Below are 26549 nucleotides of genomic sequence, written 5' to 3' on the forward strand. Positions count from 1 at the left end.
AGACGTTCACAAATAGATTACATCATCACAGAGTCATTGTTATTACAAAACAAGTCTTGTAAAACATGCGGAAGCAAATAGTTTAACACACACATCGAGTTCAAATACACATACTGGTATGCTGATCACGGCCCGCAAAAGTATTTAGATAAGAGAACAGAGATCATGCCCATGATCTAGTCTTCATCACCCACCGGGTGGAGACAATACTTACAAAATCCCTGATATAGGAGGTCATCTGCAACAAGAGGGAATAAACCCTGAGTACGGGAATGTACTCAGCTAGACTTACCCATCGAAAACCAAACAAATGACACCAAGGATTATGCATAGCTCAATGTAGTGGAGCTGGCTGACACTTTCTTTTTGGCAGAAAAGCATAAGTAATATGATCAACTCTTAACCTGACTAGCAGTGACTTTTTAGCCATTAACCTGTCATCTATATTAGCACCTGTACTAAGCAATCATTTTATTAGGGTGCAAACATTAATAACCATATCAGGTATTCATTGTGGCAACCTTATCATCATCATCCATTTAACCATATCGTTAAATTAATTGAATCTACGTTGCCGCTGCTTAGTCAAGTTCTCACTATCCGGAAGAGACGGTGATTCGAATCGATTCCTATCCAGCTGGAGGGGTATTCCTAAACACAAACCCTACTTCCCCCGTCAGGGTCGCAAACAAGTCACCTTTGGTACGATTCAGGAGTCGCGAGTCCAAACAGATCGACATTCTCAGAGAACCACTCTGCCAAGGTTGTTCTGGACTCTAACCCGCCTTGGACTTATGCCAATGGCTCTTCGCACATCCTTACTACCTTCAGAATGCCGCCACTGCTCGTGTCCCCGGCCTGAGTCAAGCTACTAGGCTTCGCGGTCGGAACGACTTATCCAGCCAGCTAAGTGTTAGGCTACGTTCAACATGACATGAGGACGTACAACGTATCGGTCCTTAAACGACTCAGACGGAGTCACTATGTTCAAACCTACACAAGACCCCGTCCGGTCTTACTTCATTATTCACATGGTTCTTTTCCACGATAGCAAATATAGCCAACCGTGATCCACCTCATCCTAAAGCTCGCAGGTGACAGGAAATCACCTGACTTCTACCGCACTAAGCATGGCTAAGCATTTAACCCGTTCTTGAACTTAAATAGGATTCCAATGCGATATCTGGACAAGGAAGGATATATAATGCAGCAATTGGTTCCAACCAATTCCTATACTTAATGCATCATCAACAATAAAAGATACTCAATGTATTTGTAAAAACATGGGAGGCTTAATATGCTCCGGGGCTTGCCTTTCAGGAACGAGGAAGGCTGGTGGTCAGGGCACTCGGGCAATTCCTCCGCGGCGGCTGCTTCGTTGGCTTCCTGCACCTTGGGCTCCTCCTCCTAGTTGGCTCCCTCGAACTCCAGCAACGTCACTCCCTCCGGCACACCTATTGCATAAATGCGCAAGATAAATATCATGGATGCACATGAACGAATGTCAGGGATGCTCGGGGAATGCACATGTTCGCTGTAGTTTGCATATTCCAATTTAAGCCCTATTCAAATCACTTTCACTTACCACATTTATACAACCTAATGTATAATTGCTCATCTTCAATTAATGACCTAGCACCTGCACCTAAGCATATTCTCAAGTTAGGCTAACCCCTAAACAATCAACGAGAACATTGCGCAAGCATACACTCAAGCATTTGTATTTCAACCAAATAGAGACTATGTAGCGGTACAGTAAACTAGCCATAACTAGAGATTTATAAATCCAAATGATATGCAACAGGACAATCTGGAAAGCGTATACAATTGTCTACAATACATTTTCAGACCTCAAAGCATGATTCACACCTTTACTAGGTCGAATTCATCAATCAACAGAACTCTGTCCTCACAAGGCAGAGAATAAGCAAAAACTGGAACCTAACTTTAAATAGCTGTAGTTTCTAAACTACTAGGCCAAATGCCCTCAAATTTTGACAGGAGCTAGATACATAAATTATCTACAACTCTTGTATTCATTACAATCACAGAAAACCAAAATATCATGGGGAGCTTTCTAAAGTCCCCAGATCTGTCCAGAGGGACATAATGCAAACGAAATAATTAGTAACTCATGATGTAAACATATAATTGGACAAAACTAAATCTACTCACATGTAAAACCTATCACAAGAACACCAGAAAGTAGGGTGTTCATTCCCAAAACATTTCCCCTAATACCTTTCTTAATTTATTTAATTAATTAGTGGAATTAGTAAACATATATGAAAGCTACACCATTAAATCTACAAAAATTACAGTAGACACTACATGCCCTAAGTAGACTACCATAAAAATTTCACATCATTTTAGTAAGTACAACAGCCTACACAAAATTGGTAAGGCAGAATGGCTCAAAATGGCATAATTAGGAAACCTTAGTGAAAAGTGTCAAGCAATAGATTTCATATTTTTCCTAGCATCTATAAGGTACCAAGATACTACCTACCAAGTTTCATGGCCATAGGATTCATAGATAATTTACAAAAATTCCCACAAGTATCTACCAATGATAAAAGGAAATTCTATAACTCAAAAACTACCCATGCAATATCTCTCAAATTTTAACCAGAGCTTCTACTAAGCAATACTAGTTTACCCACAAAATTTCACAATTTTTGGATCCAGGAAACTCAAGATATGATTTAAACAAGTTTGCATGCATTCAAAAACACTTTTCAAGTTCCTATTTAATTCATCCAAAATTTCTACATAAAGTGCTCAAGACATATTTTTCTTAAATACTAGACCTAACTGTGAGTCTAACAAAATTGGAATCACAATATTTGGATCTACACATTTGAGGATATAAAAATCTCAAATCAGCATTCAAAACAACATTTTTGAACTAGCCCTATGAATGCACAGCCACTGCCGTGTGGGTCCCGGGTGTCAGCCGACCCCACCCGTCAGCAAGACGAAAACAGAGGACACGGCTGCGACGGCGCGGAAGATGGCGTAGCTCATCGGCGGTGAGGACTCCGGCGACCAAACCGGCACAAGCATGACCTCCGAGACCTCCCGAACCTATTGAGCTACATGGTTGGGCCGATTGACGGCGACCAAGACGACGGCGGCGGCCATGGCGGTGGGGTGGTTCGGCTCGACGGCAAGACGCCGGAGCCAGCCATGATGGCCCAAACAACCGACACGTCAAGCTCCTACATCCTACTGTGAAGCTAGCACACATGTTTACACGGCGAAAGGCCGACGGAAGTGCCCCGGCCACGACGACAGGGCATGGCGGCGACACTCCGGCGAGAGGCGCGCGGCGTTAGGACCTTCCCCAGCGCACCCGGCTAGCCAGATAGAGCTCGGTGAGGCATTAGGAGTGTGAAGGAGCTGTTGTGGTGGTGCTAGAGCGAAGAGGCGCGAGCGGGGGCCACCTTTAGCGACGATGGAGCTCGCTTGGCCACAGCGAAGCTGCGCTGCTCTTTGGCTATGAACGGGGAAGGCGACGGAGGGTGAAGGAGAGTGAATGGAGGGGCAGAGCGCGTGCGAAGGGCAGCAGGGAGTCCTCCACTTCAAGCCGGCCAGCGTGCGGCGTGGTCAGGGCGATCCGAGCGCGTGGCGGCCACACGGCGTCCATCTTCTGTTGCCGGTCGACACTGTAGGTGACTGACTTTTTCGTTTCAGTGATCAACGAGCCAACTGACAGCAAAACTTGTCGACAATAGATCTCTTAATCCGTGGCGATCTAGGTTAAGTTGTAATTAACAAAGTTGGAGACCTACGTGAGTACTACAAGTTTGCTAATTGGAGCTCGAGCTAATTTGCCATAGATTTCAATCTACATGGCTCCAAAGTCGTCTTCATGAAACTGGAAAGCAGTTCCAACACTTAGACAATTTTTTAAATGTTGAATCCCCATCAATGTTGACTTGTGGGTCCTTTTTGAACATGTTGTGCACATTTTCATGACTTGGCTTCTGAACAAAGTTTGTTCCTTATAAAATTTGCTACAACTTTGTTTTAGGTTGCTCAAACATGCAAACATCCTAAGCCACACTTTTTAAACAGTCAAACAAAAGGGTTCAGGGGTCAAATTTGGTCAAACCATGACTTGAGAACCTAATTAGTCAAAGTGATCAACATGAACAATGTTCCAAATGACATCTTAGGTGTAACTAAGTTACTTACAAGCATTTTTAGCCACACCATGCATTGGTCACACAAGAATCAAGCAAGGTATGTACTGAAACAATGAAAAACACAAGAAATGTTGCAAATGTTTCATAGTCATGTTTCACACGTTTCATGATCTTGTTGCATAGTATTAACTAACTTTGCTTCACTAAAGTGAGTGGCACATGTTACACTTAAGTGTTGCACACTTTACGTTTCATAAAAGAAACAACACACATGAAATATACAACATGTTGCAATGTTTCGAAATCATGTTTCATGTGATATAAGTTCACGAAGGGATGCATGATGCTCATGTTCATGAAATGCAGTGCAAATGTGGAAGCTAAACACCTGGGGTGTTACAGCCCTCCCCCCTTATAAAAATCTCGTCCCAAGATTTGAAAAACGTACCATTGTTGATAGAATTCCTTATAACCATCCCTCAAATAATCTTCCCTTTCCCACATTGCATCGCGTTCACTACCCTGATTGCTCCATATGACTTTGTAGAACTTGACTACCCGACTCCGAGTCACTCACTCATGAGTGTCAATCACTCGAACTGGCTTTTCTTCAAAGGTCAAATCAGATTTTAACTCGATATCCCCCAATGGAACTCTCTCTTCAGGTATACGAAGACATTTCTTCAATTGGGATACATGAAAGACATTGAAGACAACACTCATCTCAGGAGGTAATTGAATCTTATACGCCACTTTACCACTTTGTCCAATGATTTCAAATGGACCAACATATCTCGGCGCAAGCTTTTGCTTCACACCAAAGCGTTGGACGCTCTTCATAGGTGAGACTTTCAGATAAATGAAGTCTCCAACTTCGAACTCAATAGGTTTTCTACGTCGATTAGCATAACTTTTCTGCCTAGCTAGAGCTGCGGCCATGTGGGTTTGGATAGTACGGACTTGTTCTTCAGCTTCTTGAACAAAATCAATTCCATAATATCTCCTTTCACCGGCTTCTACCCAGTTCAACGGGGTTCTACACTTCCAGCCATACAAAGCTTCAAACGGTGCCATCTTTATGCTCTCTTGATAACTATTATTGTATGAGAATTCAGCTAGGGGTAACCATTTTTCCCATGAGCCCTTAGCCGAGATGACACATGCTCTCAACATATCTTCCAAGATTTGATTCACTCATTCAGTTTGCCCATTGGTTTGAGGATGATAGGCAGAACTTCTTACTAGCTTAGTCCCTAATAATCCGTGTAAGTGCTCCCAAAAGCGAGCAGTGAACTATGGCCCTCTATCTGAGACAATAGTACGAGGGATCCCATGAAGTTGGACTATTTGGTTGAAGTACAACTCCGCATAGTCGGTTGGACAAAAGTCTATGCGGACCGGAATGAAGTGTGCCGACTTGGTCAGTCGGTCCACAATTACCCAAATTGAGTTAAAATTCCTCTGAGTGGTAGGGAGTCCAACTATAAAATCCATGCTTATCTCTTCCCATTTCCAACCTGGAATAGAGAGTGGCTGAAGTAATCCAACTTTCATGTGCACAGCCTTGACCCGACAACAAGTGTCACACCTAGCCACATAAGCGGCTATCTCTTTCTTCATTTTGGTCCACCAAAATCGAGGCTTTAAATCATGATACATTTTACTACTACCAGGATGAATAGATAGTTTAGAGGAATGAGCTTTGGATATGATTTGATTTCTAAGCTCTCTATCCTTTGGAACTACCAACCTATCCTTGAACCATAACACGCCTTCCTCATCTACTAAAAAATGTTTGGTTTCTTGCTCTTTCATCTTGCGCTTGATGTGAAACACACCTACATCTGTCTTCTGTAGCTCGATAATTCGACTCTATAGAGTACAACTGACAGTGATGTTGTGAAGGACTACAGGATGAAGGAGCTTTAACAAATGGACATCACTCTCAATCAATGAGTGGTAGTGAGACTTTCTGCTTAAGGCATCCACGACGACGTTTGCCTTGCTAGGGTGATAGTGCACTTGGAGGTTATAATCCTTGATCAACTCGAGCCATCTTCTTTGATGCATATTCAACTCTGGTTGAGTGAAGATGTACTTGAGACTTTTATGATCAGTGTAGATGTTGCACACATTGCCAAGTAAATAATGTCTCCAGGCCTTCAAAGCATGAACAACTACAGTGAGTTCCAAGTCATGCGTTGGATAATTCACTTCATGCTTCTGAAGTTGGCAAGAGGTATAGGCAATGACTCTACCCTCTTGCATAAGAACACCTCCTAACCCAATACCTGATGCATCACAGAACACGTCAAAAGGTTTCTCGATATCCGGTTGTGCCAAAACCAGAGCCGACGTTAGAAGAGTTCGCAGGGTATGGAAAGCCGCATCACACTCAGGAGTCCAGACAAACTTCATGTCTTTTTGCAGCAATCGAGTCATAGGCTTGGCAATTTTAGAGAAATCCGGGATGAAGCGACGATAATAGCCAGCCAACCCCAGAAAACTCCAAACCTCGTGCACCGAGATGGGAGCCTTCCAGTTCAATACTTCTTGCACCTTGGTGGGATCAACCATAATTCCACCATCGGACAACACATGTCCAAGAAAAGGTACCTCATGAAGCCAGAATTCACATTTGCTAAACTTTGCATACAGCTGGTGTTCCCGCAATCTAGTGAGAACCACCCGTAAATGTTCAACATGATCTTCTTCATTCTCAGAATAGACCAGGATATCATCTATAAATACCACCACAAATTTGTCCAACTCGGGCATAAACACTGAATTCATCAGATACATAAAATGTGTGGGGGCATTGGTCAATCCAAAAGACATAACAAGGTACTCATACAGACCATATCTTGTAGAGAATGCAGTTTTTGGGACATCCTCAGGCCAAATTTTGATTTGATGATACCCAGATCTCAAATCAATCTTGGAAAAGACTTTTGCTTTAGACAACTGATCAAACAAGATATCGATGCGTGGCAGAGGGTACTTATTCTTGATTGTAACTGCATTCAAGGGTCTATAATCTACACACATGCATAGAGATTGATCCTTCTTCTTCACAAAGATGGCTGGGCACCCCCACGGAGATGAACTAGGGTGGATAAGGCCTTTCTTTAGTAGTTCATTCAACTGGGTCTTAAGTTCGGCTAGTTCATTAGGAGGCATTCTATATGGCCTTCTAGAGATGGGAGCTGTACCAGGAAGCAACTCTATCTTGAATTCTACTTCTCGATCCGGGGGTAATCTAGGAAAATCAGCGAGGAAAACATCCGGAAAGTCACACATGACGAGGATATCTGCCAGAGACTTTGCTTGCACCGCATTGGTTGTGCAAGAAAGATTGATGTCCCTGGGTAACTGTACTAGAAAACCCTCCTGATTGCCAGGATCTCTGAGCATAACTACCCTAGTCGATGTATCGATAAGCACTCCATGATGGCTCATCCAGTTCATTCCCAATATCACATCGATACCTAGCCCCGGTAAAACTACCAGATCAACCTGATAACTTCGCCCCTCTATCTCAAATTGTACGTCTCCAACTACCAGCTTGGTTGGGATAATACCACTGGCAGCCCTAATACCATAACCCTCACCCTCAACAATATATGTTTTCTGCATAAACTTGGATGCAAATGCTGGACTAATGAAGGAATGCGAAGCACTTGAATCAAATAGTACAACTGCGGGGTGTTGGTCAATCAGAAACTTACCGGTAGTCACTACCTCTCCTGAAGGAATCTCAGTAATATTAGTGTGGTTCACTTGTCCCTGACGGCCACCCTGGTAATTATTCTTCTTAGGTTAAGGGCACTCCCTTGCCCAGTGGCCTGTCTTGTTGCAGTTCTAGCACGGCATGTTGCTTGGTGGAGCCCTGGAACTGCCCTGACTGGTAGTGCCCTTGGGAAGAGCAACTGTAAATGCCTTGTGAAACCCAGTCTTGGCGGGATTCTTCTTCTGCGGTGGGTGAAACTTGGCGGCTGACGCTGGAGGACGGAATGGAGCCCTTTGTGCGACGGGAGCCTTAGATTGTGAGGCGCCCACCTCATAGGCTCTCTTATGACTTTTTGAAGCAGCATACACAGCATTGTTGTTCTCTTGCAATAAGGCATCACTCACAAACTCATTAAAATGAGCGCACTTGCAATTTCCCATGGTCTTCATCAGTTTGGGGCTAAGTCCCCGCTTGAAGCTTGCAATCTTCTTGGCATCGGTATCCATAAACTCGGTAGCATACCTTGCAAGGTTGTTGAAAGCTTGCAGGTATTCATTCAGGCTCTTGTTCCCCTAAGTCAGCTTCATGAACTCTATATGCTTGATCGCCATGAGACCAGGAGGAATGTAATTTCCCCTGAAAGCAGACTTGAACTGATCCCAAGTGATTTGGGCATTAGCAGGCATAGTGGACCGATGATGACTCCACCAAATGCTAGCAGGCCCATGCAGTTGGTACGATGCATACTCAGTTTTTAGCACTTCAGTCAAGCAGAGCAGACGGAATTTCTACTCGAGAGTATTCAACCACTCATTAGCTTGTAGAGGCTCCTCAGCCTCCTTGAAGATTGGGGGTTTTGTGTCAAGGAAATCCTTGAAATCACTATATTGATTAGGATCCGGTCCTTGGCGTGGACCACGGCCATCATGATTCGCAATCGTATAGAGGGCCTCGGCCATAGTGCGCTGTCCTTCCACAAGCATCGCTATCAATTCCATGGGTGTGGGTGGTGGTGGCGGTGGCAGATCATCATCATCACCCGCATCGGTGGAACGAGTACGAGGCATCTGCACAATGCGCAACCAGTAATTATTGATGATGTCAGCACATTGGAGAGGAACAATATAATCGTGCCAAACTGAATTTACTGACGAGAATGAAAACTTCATACAATAAACAGAGGCAATAATTCATTCTCCAATCACCACATCATCAAGTAGATTACTAGCGCCATACGCAGTGCATTCCAACATGACAAGTTTTAACTTAACCATTATGATACGCATCCCGAAGGGAGCGAATTAAAGTACATTACATGTCGAGTTCGAATTAAAAGGTACATCCAACATCGGTCTTCGTACTTAAGTTCATTACATCACTGACTGTAAAAGCTTAACTATTGAGACTTGCTAACGAACTACTCGTCGAAGTGATCACTGTCCACATCGGAGACACCTTAGACTTCTTCTGGGTATTCCTCTTCTTCTAACTCTAAAGAAGCATCTCTGTGATGGGTCACATGCTCCAATTCTTGTGCAGCCTCATCACTCACAATAGTGAGGTTCATTAGCTGGTTATGAAGCTCGTCTCTCTCGCGTGCGGTTTGACCCCACTGTTGCAGACGATAATTTGCAATACCGCGAATCTCCACAACTGCATGCTGAGAGATTGCACTTTATACTTGGGATAAGCAATTATAAGGGAGGGAGTAATGCAATATGAATGTCATGAGTGAACATGATGCATGCTCGTTCCGTATGTCCTCACAAACCTAAGAAAATTTAAGCTTTAGCGGAATATACGGTGGCATACATACGTTCTCTTAATTAGCAGTAACTAGTCGATCTACACGGTGCGTTGTTAGCGTACCTACAGAAAAACTTCATTGCAGCCCAACCCAACAAGATATAATGCTAATTACCCAAGTAGTACTAAGATACTCTCCATATATACATCCCCCGATATATATACTTCGGTATCCAAACTACCCGACAATTGTACCCACAATTAAGTACCTTCATATATACATGTATGCAACATGTAAATACTCCAGTAACCACAACTAGCTCTCCCCTAGACCAATGGTTGGATGGTCATGCTCTCGCAACTCACACTTACTTTAGCGTAGAGGCAATTGATCCATACATTACCATTCAAACAAATGGCACCCATGCAATATCACGCCGCATGGACGACGAAATAGAAACAATCAATTCCCCCAAGTTAGTAATTATATATAAGCCACCCAGAAGTCCTTAAGTGGGCTATAAGGGATGTGATCACCAGTATACCATAAAATTTTTGATTTTTGAACACTTATATATAACTATAAGTTTGAAAACCGTTTTTACAATAAAAGCTTTTGTTTTAAATAGCCGTAAGACATGTTTAATGTTGAATCTAGCTCTGATACCAGCTGTCATAGAACCGACCAATTTATAAGAGCACAAGTACAAAAACAATCGCCGAAACGATCAAATTCTCGAACTTGAGCCCATATAAACCCGGTAGTCAATCGAAATCTCGAAGGATTTCAAACCAACTTGCATACAACCAAGATCACAGTAATTCAACATAACATATCGTACGTTACAACCTTTCACAGACATTCACAAATAGATTACATCATCACAGAGTCATTGTTATTACAAAACAAGTCTTGTAAAACATGCGGAAGCAAATAGTTTAACTCACACATCGAGTTCAAATACATATACTGGTTTGCTGATCACGGCCTGCAAAAGCATTTAGATAAGAGAACAGAGATCATGCCCGTGATCTAGTCTTCATCACTCGCCGGGTGGAGACAATACTTACAAAATCCCTAATATAGGAGGTCATCTGCAACAAGAGGGAATAAACCCTGAGTACGGGAATGTACTCAGCTAGACTTACCCGTCGAAAACCAAACAAATGACACCAAGGATTATGCGTAGCTTAATGTAGTGGAGCTGTCTGACACTTTCTTTTTGGTAGAAAAGCATAAGTAATATGATCAACTCTTAACCTGACTAGCAGTGACTTTTTAGCCATTAACCTGTCATCTATATTAGCACCTGTACTAAGCAATCATTTTATTAGGGTGCAAACATTAATAACCATATCAGGTATTCATTGTGGCAACCTTATCATCATCATCCATTTAACCATATCGTTAAATTAATTGAATCTACGTTGCCACTACTCAGTCAAGTTCTCACTATCCGGGAGAGACGGTGATTCGAATCGATTCCTATCCAGCTGGAGGGGTATTCCTAAACACAAACCCTGCTTCCCCCGTCAGGGTCGCAAACAAGTCACCTTTGGTACGATTCAGGAGTCGCGAGTCTGAACAGATCGACATTCTCAGAGAACCACTCTACCAAGGTTGTTCGGGACTCTAACCTGCCTTGGACTTATGCCAATGGCTCTCCGCACATCCTTACTACCTCCAGAATGCCGCCACTGCTCGCATCCCCGGCTTGAGTCGAGCTACTAGGCTTCGCGGTCGGAACGACTTATCCGGCCAGCTAAGTGTTAGGCTGTGTTCAACATGACATGAGGACGTACAACGTATCGGTCCTTAAACGACTCAGACAGAGTCACTATGTTCAAACCTACACAAGACCCCGTCCGGTCTTACTTCATTATTCACATGGTTCTTTTCCACGATAGCAAATATAGCCAACCATGATCCACCTCATCCTAAAGCTCGCAGGTGACAGGAAATCACTTGACTTCTACCGCACTAAGCATGGCTAAGCATTTAACCTGTTCTTGAAATTAAATAGGATTTCAATGCGATATCTGGACAAGGAAGGATATATAATGCAGCAATTGGTTCCAACTAATTCCTATACTTAATGCATCATCAACAATAAAAGATACTCAATGTATTTGTAAAAACATGGGAGGCTTAATATGCTCCGGGGCTTGCCTTTCAGGAACGAGGAAGGCTGGTGGTCAGGGCACTCGGGCAATTCCTCTACGACGGCTGCTTCGTCGGCTTCCTACACCTCGGGCTCCTCCTCCTGGTTGGCTCCCTCGAACTCCAGCAACGTCACTCTCTCCGGCACACCTATTGCATGAATGCGCAAGATAAATGTCATGGATGCACATGAACGAATGTCAGGGATGCTCGGGGAATGCACATGTTCGCTGTAGTTTGCATATTCCAATTTAAGCCCTATTCAAATCACTTTCACTTACCACGTTTATACAACCTAATGTATAATTGCTCATCTTCAGTTAATGACCTAGCACCTGCACCTAAGCATATTCTCAAGTTAGGCTAACCCCTAAACAATCAACGAGAACATTGCGCAAGCATACACTCAAGCATTTGTATTTCAACCAAATGGAGACTATGTAGCGGTACAGTAAACTAGCCATAACTGGAGATTTATAAATCCAAATGATATGCAACAAGACAATCTGGAAAGCTTATAAAATTGTCTACAATACATTTTCAGATCTCAAAGCATGATTCACACCTTTACCAGGTCGAATTCATCAATCAACAGAACTCTGTCCTCACAAGGCAGAGAATAAGCAAAAACTGGAACCTAACTTTAAACAGCTGTAGTTTATAAACTACTAGGCCAAATGCCCTCAAATTTTGACAGGAGCTATATACATAAATTATCTACAACTCTTGTATTCATTACAATCACAGAAAACCAAAATATCATGTGGAGCTTTCTAAAGTCCCCAGATCTGTCCAGAGGGACATAATGCAAACAAAATAATTAGTAACTCATGATGTAAACATATAATTGGATAAAACTAAATCTACTCACATGTCAAACCTATCACAAGAACACCAGAAAGTAGGGTGTTCATTCCCAAAACATTTCCCCTAATACCTTTCTTAATTTATTTAATTAATTAGAGGAATTAGTAAACATATATGAAAGCTACACCATTAAATCTACAAAAATTAAAGTAGACACTACATGCCCTAAGTAGACTACCATAAAAATTTCACACCATTTTAGTAAGTACAACAGCCTACACAAAATTGGTAAGGCAGAATGGCTCAAAGTGGCATAATTAGGAAACCTTAGTGAAAAGTGTCAAGCAATAGATTTCATATTTTTCCTAGCATCTATAAGATACCAAGATACTACCTACCAAGTTTCATGGCCATAGGATTCATAGATAATTTACAAAAATTCCCACAAGTATCTACCAATGATAAAAGGAAATTCTATAACTCAAAAACTACCCATGCAATGTCTCTCAAATTTTAACCAGAGCTTCTACTAAGCAATACTAGTTTACCCACAAAATTTCACAATTTTTGGATCAAGGAAACTCAAGATATGATTTAAACAAGTTTGCATGCATTAAAAAACACTTTTCAAGTTCCTATTTAATTCATCCAAAATTTCTACATAAGGTGCTCAAGACGTATTTTTCTTAAATACTAGACCTAACTGTGAGTCTAACAAAATTGGAATCACAGTATTTGGATCTACACATTTGAAGATACAAAAATCTCAAATCAGCATTCAAAACAGCATTTTTGAACTAGCCCTATGAATGCACAGCCACTGCCGTGTGGGTCCCAGGTGTCAGCCGACCCACCCGTCAGCGAGACAAAAACAGAGGACACGGCTGCGACGGCGCGGAAGACGGCGTAGCTCATCGGCGGTGAGGACTCCGGTGACCAAACCGGCACAAGCATGACCTCCGAGACCTCCTGGACCTATTGAGCTACATGGTTGGGCCGACTGACGGCGACCAAGACGACGGCGGCGGCCATGGCGGTGGGGTGGTTTGGCTCGACGGCAAGACGCCGGAGCTAGCCACAATGGCCCAAACAACCGACACGTCTGCTCCTACATCCTACTGCAAAGCTAGCACACACGTTTACACGGCGAAAGGCCGACGGAAGTGCCCCGACCACGACGACAGGGCATGGCGGCGACACTCCGATGAGCGGCGCACGGTGTTAGGACCTTACCCAGCGCACCCGGCTAGCCAGATAGAGCTCGGTGAGGCATTAGGAGTGCGAAGGAGCTGCTGTGGTGGTGCTAGAGCGAAGAGGCACGAGCGGGGGCCAGCTTTAGCGATGGCGGAGCTCGCTTGGCCATGGCGGAGCTGCGCTGCTCTTTGGCTATGAACGAGGAAGGCGATGGAGGGTGAAGGAGAGTGAATGGAGGGGCAGAGCATGTGCGGAGGGTAGCAGGGAGTCCTCCACTTCAAGTTGGCCAGCGCGCGGCATGGTCAGGGCGATCCGAGCGCGTGGCAGCCATGTGGCATCCATCTTCTGTTGCCGGTCGGCACTGTAGGTGACTGACTTTTTCGTTTCAGTGATCAACGAGCCGATTGACAGCAAAACTTGTCGACAATAGATCTCTTAATCCATGGCGATCCAGGTTAAGTTGTAATTAACAAAGTTGGAGACCTACATGAGTACTACAAGTTTGCTAATTGGAGCTCGAGCTAATTTGCCATAGATTTCAATCTACACGGCTCCAAAGTCGTCTTCATGAAACTGGAAAGCAGTTCCAACACTTAGACAATTTTTTAAATGTTGAATCCCCATCAATGCTGACTTGTGGGTCCTTTTTGAACATGTTGTGCACATTTTCATGACTTGGCTTCTAAACAAAGTTTGTTCCTTATAAAATTTGCTACAACTTTGTTTTAGGTTGCTCAAATATGCAAACATCCTAAGCCACACTTTTTAAACAGTCAAACAAAAGGGTTCAGGGGTCAAATTTGGTCAAACCATGACTTGAGAACCTAATTAGTCAAAGTGATCAACATGAACAATGTTCAAAATGACATCTTAGGTGTAACTAAGTTATTTACAAGCATTTTTAGCCACACCATGCATTGGTCACACAAGAATCAAGCAAGGTATGTACTGAAACAATGAAAAACACAAGAAATGTTGCAAATGTTTCATAGTCATGTTTCACACGTTTCATGATCTTGTTGCATAGTATTAACTAACTTTGCTTCACTAAAGTGAGTGGCACATGTTACACTTAAGTGTTGCACACTTTACATTTCATAAAAGAAACAACACACATGAAATATACAACATGTTGCAATGTTTCGAAATCATGTTTCATGTGATATAAGTTCACGAAGGGATGCATGATGCTCATGTTCATGAAATGCAGTGCAAATGTGGAAGCTAAACACCTAGGGTGTTACAGCACATGTCATTTATCACAATCACGTAGATATCACTATCACATAGATATAATAATATGCATGAAAGTAACACACGAATGCATAAAAGTAATAGTGTTTCACACAGATAGAACTCCAAATGTATATAATAAGCTAATACTAGATAACTAGCTCCCCCTAAATGTCACATAGATAGAACTCCAAATGTATATAATAAGCTAATACTAGATAACTAGCTCCCCCTAAATCTACATACTTGAACCCTCTCCTCCTTTGGCGTCAAACACCAAAACCTAAGGGTCGGTCGGCGGGGCTGTAGCGGACAAGCCGGGCGCTGAGGTGCGAGGAGCAAGCTAAAACTGGGCGCCATCATCATCTGACCCTAAGCTCTGAACTGACTGACCCTCTATGGCTAGAAGCGTCTCTAAAGCGGTCTGGGTCTGAGCTGGGGCAGGTGTGGCCTATGATGCTGCTGGGACGTCTGTCGTAGGATCTGATGAGGCGACAGACGAGGGGAGCCTCTGAGTAGTCACAGCGACTGGTGTAGGCATGCCGGTCAACTCACTAAAAGATGCTCCAAGACTCCTGGAGACTGACGTGTCAGGCACGAATAGCGAGGGTGACTGCTCTGGTGAGAAGCCCATTGATATGGAGTGAACTGTGGGGCTACCACTAGTGAGGACAACCACTGGGACACCTAAACTGTAGGTGAAGCAAACTGAGCTAGAGGCTATCCTTAACTCTAAAGCCCACTAGGCTGTACAACTGGAGTCAACGAAGTGGTGGCAGGCTGAGCAAGCTGGGGCAAAGGCTGTGGTAGTGGGGCCCCAAGTGCTGTCACTACATGCTACATAAATCCCATGAGCTACTACTGCATGAGTAACTTCTACTAATGCATCTGCTACTGCTGCTGCTGGAGGAGTTGCTGCTGTCGCTGGAACTCGTCCTGACGAGCCTAAAACTATGCGAAGTTGGCAGCGGTCTCCTATGCCTGTCGTGCCTGATCCTGCTGTATCCGCTCAAGAATAGCAATCAATGCGGGGTCCATCTACGGTGCTGGTGGAGCTAAGCTAGAACTACCAGCCTCTACATCGTGTCGGCGTGGAGGCATCTGAGGAATTGGCAGATAATCATCATCCAAACTGTCACTGGACTCGGTCATCTCCTACTGTGCCTCAAGCTCCTCCTCCTTAGTAGCGGCTATGCCTCTGATGATCTTGTCCTGCTGAGCTGCTGACTCTGGAACATCTAGATGATGACTGGGTCGAGCGGGTGCCTGTGGTGTGCTATGCCGGATCCTTTGTGTCATGTTATAAGCTAGAAACTCTGTGGTGGCACCTCTGTACTCGGCAACCATCTCTAGGGTCCTAACATGCATAGACTGGAGCATCAGGAAAGTAATCCAGTGTGCATATGGAAGCTATCTGCGACCCTTGAAGCCCTCAGCAATAGTATCCTCCATCTCTGATAGAAGGAGGTCCCAAATATCAAACACGGTCTGCTGCATCAAGACATTAAGTAGTCAGAGCTATAGGCAAGTCAGACCCTCTCTGTATCCCAACTTGGGAAGTAGTGTCCTCCTGATAATGGCCTCTAGCACACGAGCTATAGGAGTTAGGTCACTAGGGTTCCTCCTCGACCCCTCACCAAAGGGCTCCTTGAAGCAATGGCGCACCAGATCTGTAGGGGGCACCAACCCTCCATGAGGGCGCCTGGGAGGCTCCTACTATCCATAGCATACCTCATGCAATCTGACAGGCTGATCCTATAGCCTCAGTATCTCCTAGGCCCTAAAACTCATCACCTTGTAGTCTCTGCCATTGAATGCAAAGTGAATGAAGTTGTGATGCGGATCAACATAGAGTGAAGCATAAAACTGCCGAACCCAAGATGGTACATATACTCCTGTTCGGCCAATCAGATCTGTGAGCCCCGGCAAATATGACAAGTAGGGGCGGATGTGCTCTTTAGCTGCTACCACAATAGACTCTATACTGCAGACTCTCTGAGATCTGAACACTGCTCCACTGTTGAGATAAGCATTGTAGAAATCCTCTTGTAGTGGCGTGTAGAACCCCTTTGCTGCTCTCTTATCCCTCCTCGGAGGGAACCACCCATTGAACTCAACAAATCTTAGCTGGTGAACCTGTCTGGCTGTGGCGGCCCTCAAGTCAAGGTGAACCACTGGAGGCGGACCCTGTGGTCTAGGCGGTGGGTGTGAGCCCCTACGCTGTGTAGCTGGCCTTAGTGGAACTATAGCACTGGTATGACCAGAGCAGCGTAGCAGGGGTGCTAGCTCGGTCTCCTTGGTCTACTAGCCCTCCTGGGTCTCCTGAGCTGGCTGAGGCTCTGCTGGTGGGGGCTGCTGCTATGGCTGCTACTGGGGCTCCCCCTGAGGTCGATGCTCTGCAAGAGCCAGTCGACGTCCTGCCATCATGACAGTCCTAGGTGGACCACCATGAGGACGCTCGGCCTCCTCAACTGCTGCCCTCTGTGCCAGTGTAAGCTGCGAATCTACTATGACAACACCACTACGAGCGCCTCCTCTCTCAGCATGCTCTGCGGCCTCTGCAACAGCTACTGCTCTTGCTGTCTCTGTGTTGGGGTACTTGCGCTTCTTGGATGTCACCTGCTTCGTTGCCTTGCCTTTTGATCCTGTAGGCTGGCGAGGCGGGGGCCTTCGGTCGTCATCTCCTGGACCACCACCAACGTTCTTGGTGCGAGCCATCTGATTTGACAAAAAATGAACTGCCGCTGACAAAGATCAACAGTCAAACTGACACTCCCGAGGCTTGGCCTTGATCCTTACTCGTGAGCTTGGCTCCGAGTTGTCTAACAACTGCCACAAGAACCTCAATGACACCGACTCGCTGCACAATGGAATAGATGGATATATGAATAAATACAATATATCTAATAGATACGAAAATCCTAGGAAGCAAGCAATGTAGGTACGAAATTGAGACAATGGGCTTTCTACCTGATGAACCGGCGATCCGAGAAAAGAAGAGACGTCACGCGGGGAACCTCGGAATCGGCTAGGGTTAGGGTTCGCGAACCACTTTGATGAAACGGCGGCCCTGGATGATTTGAAATCAATGCTTGGAAGTTGATCTAGGTCACAAGTGAAGAAATTTGAGAACACGGATTTGGCCTTACCAACGAGGAGGAAGGGCTAGGGCACAACAGCTGGATGGCGCTCGGTGGCGCTGCACGCTAACTAGAGGCGTTGGACTCACTAGCTTGACTCCGGCGACGCTGACTCGCGAGAGGCGCACCGTGGCTTGGGCATGCGGCTGTGGTGGCATGGAGCAAGGGTGAGTGTAGGCAGGGGAGGCGTGGTGGCATGCGAGGCTGGCGCAAGGTGCTCGGCTGCGGGCTCGGCTGTGGCGACGCGGTGGCTTGGGCACGGGAGGTGCGGAGGAGCTACGGCGGCGCTAGCTAGGGCTCGGCGAGATGCGGGGCAAAAGGGTACGGTGGTGATTAAATAGGTCCCCCAATGCAACAGATAAGGAAACGAAAGAAGAGTCCCAATGTCACGCGAAATCCACTGACCGGACGCTTCGGTGGTAGCGACCGGACGCTACCACCCAGCATCCGGTCGATTCTAGAGAGGTCCAATACCTCTGGAATCACGACCGGACGCGTCCGGTCGTCCATGACTGGACGCAGGCAGGGTCCGGTCAGTACAGCCTGTTCCTTCTTCAAATGATCAGACCCTGGATCCCTTCCTGACCGGACGCACAAACACAGCGTTCGGTCACTCCCTCAGCAGCAGTTCACCTCCTATAAACTGACCGGACGCTGGACAGCAGTGTCCGGTGCAGTGTCTGGTGCACCTATTCTAGCAAATCTTCAAAGTTCCTTCACGCTACCTGTTCCCAATTAAGTCCCAACTTGAGTAAGATCCAAATAAACACCAATTGGGACTGATGTGAGTGACCTCTCTCAAACCCTCATATTTTTCAAAATATTTTGCCTTAGGCTATAATTCTTTTTAAGAAAAAAAAGCAATAAGAGGGCAAATTGAACGAAATGACAAAGCAACATTCATGCATATGCAATACTTGTAAGTAAATCTAGTTGCTTGTCAAGTTTGATCCAAGGTTAACCTTCTTCACACGCTTTTCGGCGGTTATCTTAACCATGTTAGACAAGCCCTATATGCATTGCCAAAAATTAAACATGTTGTATATTACAATAAATGCAAGGGACAACACAAGCTCAATTTTTAGTGAAGTTGCTAAAGTCAAGTACATTGAGCTCATTTCACAATCTACAAAATGTAGCCTCATCTAGCGGTTTAGTGAAGATATCCGCAAATTGGTCTTCGGTTCTTACACCTTCTAGTGATATATCATTTTTAGCAACATGATCTCTTAGAAAGTGATGGCGGATATCTATGTGCTTGGTGCAAGAGTGTTGAACCAGATTATTTACAAGTTTTACCGCACTTTCATTGTCGCACAAAAGAGGTACTTTTTCTAGAACTACACCATAGTCTAGCAAAGTTTGTTTCATGTATAAAATTTGTGCACAACAAGCACCCGCGGCAATGTATTCCGCTTCGGCGGTGGACAAAGCCACACTATTTTGTTTCTTGGAGGACCAAGACACAAGTGATCTACCAAGCAAATGGCACCCTCCGGATGTGCTCTTTCTATCCACTTTGCATCCAACATAATCCGAATCGGAATAGCCAACTAATTCAAATATAGCTCCTTTGGGATACCAACGCCCAATGCTTGGTGTGTGCTTAAGATACCTAAGGATTCTTTTTATGGCAATTAAATGTATTTCCTTAGGACTAGCTTGAAATCTAGCACACATATACACACTGAACATGATGTCGGGCCTAGATGCGGTTAAATATAATAAGCTACCAATCATAATATGGTAGAGAGTTTGATCAACCGGGTTACCTCCCTCATCTAGGTCGAGATGTCCATTGGTAGGCATTGGTGTTTTGATTGGCTTACATTCATCCATCTTGAATCTCTTGAGAAGATCTTTTGTGTATTTCTCTTGAGAGATGAAGATGCCTTCTTTCATTTGCTTGACTTGAAAACCAAGAAAGAATGTAAGCTCACCAATCATGGACATCTCGAACTCCTTCGACATCAATTCACCAAATTCTTTGCATGAGTCTTCATTTGATGATCCAAAGATGATATCATCAATATATACTTGACAAATGAAGATATGCCCATCAAGCTTCTTGGTGAATAGTGTGGTGTCGACCTTCCTAATGGTGAAGCCCTTCTTAATGAGGAAGTCCCGAAGGCACTCATACCAAGCTCTTGGGGCTTGCTTAAGCCCATATAGTCCCTTGGACAACCTATAAACATGATTAGGATATCTAGGGTCTTCAAACCCGGGAGGTTGATCAACATAGACTAGTTCATTAATAAAGCCATTTAAAAATGCACTTTTCACATCCATTTGATATAGTTTCATTTCATGATGTGATGCATATGCAAGTAGGATACGGATGGCTTCTAATCTTGCAACCGGTGCAAAGGTCTCTCCAAAATCCAAACCTTCAACTTGAGAGAACCTCTTTGCAACTAGTCTTGCCTTGTTCCTCACAACAACACCTTGATCATCTTGCTTGTTATGGAACACCCACTTTGTTCTAATGACTCTTGCACCTTTTGGTCGCTCTTCTAGAGTCCAAACTTCATTGCGAGTGAAGTTGTTCAACTCTTCATGCATGGCATTAATCCAATCTAGATCTTTGAGAGCTTCTTCTACCTTGGTAGGCTCATAGCAAGAGACAAAAGAGTGATAAGCAATAAATGAAGCAAGTGTTTGAGATCAAGTCATTACACCCTTTGATGGACTCCCTATGATGAGATCTTGTGGATGATCTTGTAGGAGAGGTGTATTTGTTCTATTGGCCACTTGAGAAGGGGGTTGTGGAGCATCAACATCTTGTGCTTGTACCACCATTTGCTCATGGGAGATATGCGTATCTTCATTTTCTACTCTCCCATCTTTCTCACCATCTTGTGGCACACTTGATGAAGAAGGTTGATCAATGACTTGTACATCATCTTCATCATCTTTTGGCTTGATGTCTCCCACCGGAATATTCTTCATAGCCTCCCTCAATGGTTCATCACCTACATCATCAAGATTCTCATGTGCTCCTTGGGAGCCGTTAGATTCATCAAATTCCACATCATATGTTTCTTCAACCAAGCCGGTGGCATGATTAAATACTCTATATGCTTTGGACTTTGATGAGTAACCAACAAGAAAACCAATATCACAACATCTTTGGAACTTCCCTAGGTGTTGCCGCTTCTTGTAGATGTAGCATTTGCAACCAAACACCCTAAAGAAGGAGACGTCCGGCTTCTTCCCATTGAGCAACTCATAAGGTGTCTTGCCAAGGAACTTTTGAAGGAATAGGCGGTTGGATGCATAGCATGCGGTGTTGATTGCTTCCGCCCATAGAGCTTTGGGGGTGTTATACTCATCTAGCATTGTCCTTGCAAGAGTGATCAAGGTCCGGTTCTTCCTCTCAACTACACCATTTTGTTGAGGAGTATAAGTTGTGGAGACTTCATGCTTGATCCCAACTTCATCACAATAGGCTTCAATGTTTGTGTTGTCAAATTCTTTGCCATTGTCACTTCTTATCTTCTTGAGCTTCACTTTAAATTCATTTTGGGCTCTCTTGGCAAACTTCTTGAAGCAAGATGCAACTTTGGATTTGTCATGAAGGAAGAATACCCATGTATACCTTGAGTAGTCATCAACAATCACAAGACAATAGAGATTCCCTCCCAAACTCTTGTATATTGTTGGTCCAAATAAATCCATGTATAGGAGTTCTAGCACTCTTGTGGTTGACATGAAAGCTTTGGTTGGATGAGTATTTGCAACTTGCTTGCTGGCTTGACATGCACTACAAAGCTTGTCCTTCTCAAACTTCACATCCTTCAACCCTCTCACCAAATCATTCTTCATAAGCTTCTTAAGTGAGCTCATCCCAACATGAGCAAGTCTTCTATGCCATAGCCACCCAAGTGTTGTTTTGGTGAATAGGCAAGTCTTCAAATTTGTATCTTCAGAGGTGAAGTCCACTAGATATAAGTTGTTGTATCTAAATCCATTGAATATCACTTGATTGTCATCTACCTTGGATACAACAACCTCCTTCTCGGTGAACAAACATTGGAAGCCAAGATCATACAATTGTCCAATGGATAGCAAGTTGAAGCTCAATGAAGCAACATAGAGCACATTGGAGATGGAATGATCATTTGATATTACCACTTTGCCCAATCCTTTAACCTTACCCTTTGAGTTATCTCCAAAAGTTATTTTCTCTTGTCCATCTACCTCTTCATCTAGTGAGGTGAACATACGAGGATCACCGGTCATATGTTGAGTGCAACCACTATCAATAACCCAATGACTTCCATCGGTCTTGTAGTTCACCTACACACAAGAGATTCAAGCTTTAGGAATCCAAACTTGTTGAGGGCCCTTCACCTTCTCAACAAGTGACTTATCCACCCAAATCTTCTTAGGCCTATTCTTGTTAGGGGGACCTAAGAACATGACTTTCATCTTTCCACTAGAGTCCTTTCTAAGCATGTAGTGAGCATTGAAAGCAAAGGGTCTAGCATGCTTGGGCAAGGGTTGTGGCGGTGGAGTTTGACACTCATGAGCAAAGTGGCCTTCTTGTCCACATTCAAAACATCTCTTTGGCTTTGGCTTTGGCTTTGATTGTTGTTGTTGAACTTGAGCCTTCTTCTTCTCTATACTTGCCACATATCCAATGCCACTTCTATCCATCTTCATGATGGTGTTCATGAGTAGCTCACTTTGGAGGTGCTTGCCTCTAGCAAACTTGCTCAATCCAATCTTGAGATGCTCTTTCTCCAACTTGAGCTTCTTATTTTCTTCCTTAAGAGCATCATCTTTCTTCTCTTCCTTGAGCTTCTTGTTTTCTTCTTTGAGCTTCTCATTCTCAAGAACCAACTCTTTGTCATGATCAAGAGTTTCTAGCACAATGGTGTTGTGGCTTTTCATTTCTTCAAGATCTTTCATGAGCTTCTCATTTGTGTTCTTGAGCTTGACATATTCATCATAGTCATTGCACTCAACCACTTGCTTGCCTTTGCCACTAGATCCTTGCTCAATGCTTTCATCAATTAAATCATCACATGATGTAGCTATATCAATCTTAACAACATGGTTAGTAGCATCATGTGGCTCATTTGGTAGGAATTCTTGAGCAATGACAAGAGTATCATGATTGATCTTAAGAGTTGTATACTCATCTTTTAGCTTGTTGTGACTAGTGATGAGCTCATTGTGCACCCACTCAAGTTTATCATGTTTATCTTTAAGCTCTTTCTTAGAAGATTTGAGCTCCTTGAGTTTGGATGATATAGCATCATTAGTTTCTCTAAGCTCATCGTTAGCCTTTTCCAATGTATCGCACTTAGCTAAGAGTGAATCATTTTTAGCATCAAGCTTTTCATTTGTAGCTCTACTCTTTCTAATGATCTTAGTGTATTTTCTTAGTATTTTGACAAGATCATCATATGTAGGTGAATCATCATCATCGCTATCGCTATCATCATCACTAGCTTGCTCATCATCACTACTATCATCATTCTTAGTTACCTTGCGTTCACCCTTGACCATAAGGCATAGGTGTGTAGAGGATGATGGCGATGGTGGCGGTGAAGATGCAAGATCAATAGCAATGTCGGCCACCTTCTCATTGTCACTATCATCATCGGATGATCCACTTGATGAATCAATGTCCATGAGCCAATCACCGACAATGTAGGCCTTTCCACTCTTCTTCTTCTTGTAGAAGTCCTTCTTTTTGCCATCTCTCTTCTTGTATGGCTTGTTCTTTTTCTTCTCATCTTCATCTTCATTGTTTGAGTCATCTTTCTTGCCCTTGTTCTTGTTCTTGAACTTGTCTTTCTTGGGCTTTGTGCATTGATGAGCTAGATGGCCAAGTTCACCACAATTGTAGCAATCCATCTCGGAGATTGGCTTTCTTCTTGAGCTAGTGAAGAACTTCTTCTTCTTGCCGTCAAACTTGATGCCACTCTTGTTTAGCTTCTTTAGAATCTTGGTAGTCTTCTTCACCATGAGAGCAAGACTTTCTTCATCATCTTCATCACTTGAGCTCTCATACTCAAGTCTTGCTTTGCCCTTATCTTGGCTAGCTTTGAATGCTAAGTCCTTCTCTTTCTTCTTTGTAGAGGATGAGCCATCTTGTGGCGTGATGTGCATGTACATCTCATGAGCATTGATCTTTCCAAAGATTTGTGTCGGTGTAGCGGCGGAAAGATCACCTTGATGTAGCACGGTCACAATATGCCCATATTTGTCAATGGGGAGGACACTCAAGATCTTTCTCACAACGTTGGATGGTGACATTTGAGTAAGTCCAAGCCCATTGACTTCCTCTACAAGAACATTTAAACGTGAATACATCTCATTAGCACTTTCTTTAGGAAGCATCTCAAAGGAATTTAGCTTTTTGATTACAAGATGATAGCGTTCCTCATGCTCACTCTTGGTTCCCTCATGGAGCGCACAAACATCTGACCATAGTCCATGGGCGTCTTTGTGGTTCCTTACGCGGTTGAACACATCTTTGCAAAGGCCTCTAAAAATGGTGTTTCGAGCCTTTGCATTCCATTTTTCATAATTAACCTCATCGCCTTGTAAATTAGTTGCATCCCGAGGTTTTAGGAAGCCTTGAGAGGTGGCTCTAAGAATACCAACGTCTAGAGCTTCTAAGTACGCCTCCATGTGGATTTTCCAATATGGAAAGTCATCTCCCTCAAAGATAGGAGGAGGTCCATCCCCGTGAGACATCTTGCTCTAAGCGGTTAAGCTTAAAAACGTGAGCACGAGGCTCTGATACCAATTGAAAGGATCAAGATTCCCAAGATGGGGGGGGGTGTGTGAATTGGGCTAATTCTAAATTTTCTTGCAATAATCAAATCCTATGGTTAGCCCAATTAACCCCTTGTGCCTAGAAAAGTGTTTCTATTAATCTAACGCACAATGGACTTGCAACCTATGTTCCAAACTTACTCTAGCATGACAATTCTATGAATGTAAGAACAAGTATTGAATTGCTCAAAGTAAATGCTCAAAGTAAATGCTCAAAGTAAATAGAGAGAGAGATGAATGCGGTGATGTTTTGCCGAGGTATCAGAGAGTCGCCACTCCCCACTAGTCCTCGTTGGAGCACCCGCGCAAGGGTGTAGCTCCCCCTTGATCCACACAAGGATCAAGTGCTCTCTACGGGTTGATTCTTCGACACTCCATCACGGTGAATCACCCAAAGCCGCTCACAACTTGAGTTGGGTCACCCACAAGCTCCGCCGGGTGATCACCAAGCTCCCAATCACCACCAAGACATCTAGGTGATGGCAATCACCAAGAGTAACAAGCACAAACTCTCACTTGACCATGCGAAGCCTAATGAGAAGATGGATGCACACTTGACTACTCTTGATTCACTAATGAGGCTACTCTCTTGGATTCTCAAATCTCAATCACCTCACTAGAACCTTGCTCTTCTTGGCACTCACAAACGTGTTTCTCAGCTGTTGGAATGAGCAAAAGTAACTCCACACACGAGTGGATCTTCTATTTATAAGGCAGCCTGAAAAATGAACCGTTATGAGCTTCTGCAGGGTGACCGGACGCTCCGGTCATATTGACCGGACGCTCCGGTCAGTTCAACCCGCGAACCAGCGAAAATGTGTTGACCGGACGCTGGCAGGGTCTGGTCACCACTGACCGGACGCATCCGGTCGCATTAAACCCTTACTGGACTCGACCGGACGCTGAACCCTCCGGGTCCGGCCAGTACTGACCGGACGCGTCCAGTCGTAGATTCCCTTCTCTAGAACCTTACTGGAGTCGACCGAACGCTGCCTTTCAGCGTCTGGTCACTTGACCTCTCCAGCGTCCGGTCGCACCGAACGTAGTCTGTGGATCAAATGAACTGACCGGACCCTGCGGCCAGCGTCCGGTCGCACCGGGGCTAGCGTCCGGTCAGCATTTGACCCTCCATTCACTTCCAACTCTCAATCATATGTGAATGAAGTTTGCTCCAAAGGATCTTAGGCATTCATAGGAGCTACCTAGAGCTAGTTTTAACAAGTGTGCACCACACCTAACTCACTAGACTCACCTAGGTCAAGCTACCCGTCTATACCCCCTTAATAGTACGGCCAAAGGAAAAACAAAGTCCTAAACTACTCTAAGTGTCACTTCAACTTCAATTGACACTTAGAACTAGTCATCCTTAACCTTATCGTCCATCCTTTGAAAACCAAAATGATTTCCATCATAGGGGCATGACAACCTTGATTGCCCAATTGATCTCCATTACCATGACCTAACTTACTTGTCTCTGCAAAACACACGTTAGTCATAGTAATCTTATATTGTCATTAATCACCAAAACCCAACAAGGGGCCTAGATGCTTTCAGGTTGTTGTCAAGGAAGAAGAGTCGTTGGCACACAT

The 26549-nt window shown here is 44.1% G+C and overlaps 1 pseudogene; it reads right to left on the reverse strand.

Moving 5' to 3' along the window:
- Positions 1–26549, reverse strand: part of LOC136503340 (ABC transporter G family member 36-like) — a 52015-nt pseudogene that overhangs the window by 12725 nt on the left and 12741 nt on the right.

The sequence above is a fragment of the Miscanthus floridulus genome, chromosome 14 (genome assembly GCF_019320115.1).
Source record: "Miscanthus floridulus cultivar M001 chromosome 14, ASM1932011v1, whole genome shotgun sequence".
NCBI lineage: Eukaryota > Viridiplantae > Streptophyta > Magnoliopsida > Poales > Poaceae > Miscanthus > Miscanthus floridulus.